Source organism: Etheostoma cragini, unplaced genomic scaffold (genome assembly GCF_013103735.1).
Source record: "Etheostoma cragini isolate CJK2018 unplaced genomic scaffold, CSU_Ecrag_1.0 ScbMSFa_536, whole genome shotgun sequence".
NCBI lineage: Eukaryota > Metazoa > Chordata > Actinopteri > Perciformes > Percidae > Etheostoma > Etheostoma cragini.
The window spans coordinates 1-2,809 of NW_023269136.1; the positions used below are offsets into that span (position 1 = coordinate 1).

At 43.1% G+C, this 2,809-nt stretch overlaps 3 non-coding genes across 3 annotated transcripts; 2 read left to right on the forward strand and 1 right to left on the reverse strand.

Annotated features, from left to right (window-relative positions):
• Positions 1 to 597: 597 nt before the first annotated feature.
• Positions 598 to 669, forward strand: trnaq-cug. The gene has a single exon. It is a non-coding gene; the product is annotated as a tRNA-Gln (tRNA).
• A 1,088-nt stretch (positions 670 to 1,757) lies between these two features.
• On the reverse strand, positions 1,758 to 1,829 carry trnag-ucc. Its single transcript has one exon. It is a non-coding gene; the product is annotated as a tRNA-Gly (tRNA).
• A 783-nt stretch (positions 1,830 to 2,612) lies between these two features.
• trnaa-cgc lies at positions 2,613 to 2,684 on the forward strand. Its single transcript has one exon. It is a non-coding gene; the product is annotated as a tRNA-Ala (tRNA).
• The last annotated feature ends 125 nt before the right edge of the window (positions 2,685 to 2,809 follow it).

Genomic DNA, 2,809 nt, shown 5'->3' on the forward strand with positions numbered 1-2,809 from the left:
TGCTCAATTGGTACCAAGGGGCCCAAAGAGTGCCAAGAAAATATTCCCCACACCATGACACCACCACCACCAGCCTGATTGATTCCTCGTCTCAGTTGTCCTTGCAGGCTGTCGTATTTTTCACCATGCTGAGTCTCATAATGGCGCCGAATATTATATTCCTTAAAAACCGACAGGTGTTGCATACACACCAAGCACACAGGTTTCCCATTCACCTCTGTGAATAAATAGGAATCTGTCCATTTTTCTTGGAAAACTCTACACTCAATATCCACTTTTCTCTTTTTTGACAAAGACATTTTGGCTAATGAGGGTGTAAAGGCGAGTACAAAGGTAAGTAGATGTATCGTAGTAGTCACCGAACATTAGCTGTGTCTATCTCAGCAGTTTTGTAGTTTTCTTCTTCTTTCAGCTGCTCTATGTCTAAAAAAAGTGCGCCCCCTAGCGGAAAGTGTCGGAATAGCAGTTTATTAAAAAAATTCTTGTTCATGTCTCATTGCAATTTTTCACTTTCAGATTAATTCTGCGGGCCAGATTAAACCCCTTGGCGGGCCGGTTCAGGCCCGCGTGCCGTACGTTTGACACCCCTGATCTAAAGGTTCCATGGTGTAATGGTTAGCACTCTGTGCTCTGAATCCAGTGGTCTGAGTTCAAATCTCAATGGAACCTGGTTTTAAGCCACAGCACAGGTGAAAGAAATCAACCTTTTAACTTTTCACATCTGGTTTAAAGTGAGCTTACAGGTTTAATGTCCTTGGCCCTTTAGACTGTAAACAGTATGTTGGTGGGGGCATGTTGAGGAGTCTCCTGGTTGTTAATGTAAGTTGACGGATCTCCAAATTTGACAGTATTGACTGGAAGTGATAGGCTTTGAGTTACATGGGGGATACATACTTTGCATTCAGTCTCGTAACCACCATAAAAATTAGGAATCACAGAATTTTTGTTGCTGCAGTCAAAATACAGTGCACATCCTGAATGGGCCAGTATAGTGCATCTGAATTGCTTGTTGAATGGTCTATTAGCTTTGGAACCCCCCTTTCCCCACAGCTTTCAATTGTCAGATATGGGTGGGGTAGTGGGCACTGTGTCCAACCCTTTCTGTGTAAAAAAAACAACTAAAGAACGTTTCGACCATAAAGACAGTTATCAGTTTATTTCCTATCTGGCAGGTATATTTGTTGAGTCATTTGGACATGTTGAAGATAATAGCACAATGTTGACCCAATTGTCAGTCTATTTCCCATCTGGCTGGGACATTTCTGGATTCAGGTGGACATTGTGGACAGAAACATTGGTGGATCTGCTAACGATTGTAGCAGGTAGTGTGTCCGAGTGGTCTAAGGCGCTTGATTAAGGCTCCAGTCTCTCTTGAGGCGTGGGTACAAATCCCACCACTGCCATTTGCATATATTACAGCTGGAAGCCAACCAATGTGATGTTTTACAGCTGTTTCAACAGCTGGGCTGAACTTGGTGAAGTAACTAGAATCATCCATCAATCACATGCTGAGATTGTTCCTTGTTAACCTGAGGTTCAACAATTGGTGAAACCTTCCTTTCCAGCACTTTGGAGTAGACAAATCAACAAATAATTGTGATAATCTGCATATTGATCAAAATCCTCATGATTATCACTTTGGCGAATATTGTGCCGCCCAAAGAGATCTAATGTTTTTATCAAACCAGGTTGGGCAAGTAACCTTTCTGCTGACTTCTTGTAAAATAAAGCAAGTAACATCACTCAAAGAAAGCTACTGCGATGGCTGGGACTCAAACCCAGGTCAACTGCTTGGAAGGCAGCTATGCTCACCACTATACCACCATTGCTGGGCAATAAAACGTTAACTTCCAATCTTGTAATACATCAGGGCATTGAGACTGAAGATACAGCCCCTGATGATTCAGAAATTCCCTCCAGGGGGTCCTGTGTTATCACATTCACAAGAATGGGAAGTGCGTTCATATACCAGATGTGGAAAGTTGAAAGGCTGATTTCCCCCCCCCTATTCTGTGGCTTAAAACAAGGTTCAACTAAGATTTGAACTCAGATTTCTGGATTCAAAGTCCAGAGTGCTAACCATTACACAATGGAACCTTTAAAAGTGTTGCTAGTGTTTGCTTTGCAGTTTCTTTCATGAGATCCACATTACAGGATGGATACCCAACCCGGTCGGGTTCGAACAGATTTTTTAGAAAGGATGCTCGGGTTCGGGTCGTGTTCGGTCACATCAGCGCGATAAGGCATTGAACATTTTTTTGTTACCGCATCTCTTATTGGGGCGGCTTATCAATACAGGTTAAGCAAGGTATTTATTTTACTCAGATTTACTGACTTAATCCCCCACATATGATGTTAATAAAAGCGGGCTTTCCACACAAACAAACGTAGGCCTACATGTGTCATTAGTATGAGAAACAAATGCGATTTTAACTGTGTCGGTCAAGGGTCGGGCTCGGACATAAACATCTTAATGCCTCGGGTCAGGTTCGGTTACTGCTCTGTCGGACGCGGGCCGGGCTCCGACAGAAAAATCCGGCCCGATCCGCACTCTAATCCACATGCGTGATATTGAAGGCACACAACAATCACAACAAATCTGAGAGTATTCAGGGGATGTAGCTCAGTGGTAGAGCGCATGCTTCGCATGTATGAGGCCCCGGGTTCAATCCCCGGCATCTCCAACAAGTGCTGTTTCACTGACTGTGGAAGAGCACTTATTCTGATAATGGAAAATATTGCAGCAGGAATCAAAACACAATAAAGTGGATGTTTAACTTAAAAAGTATCTACCAACTCTGCACTTAAC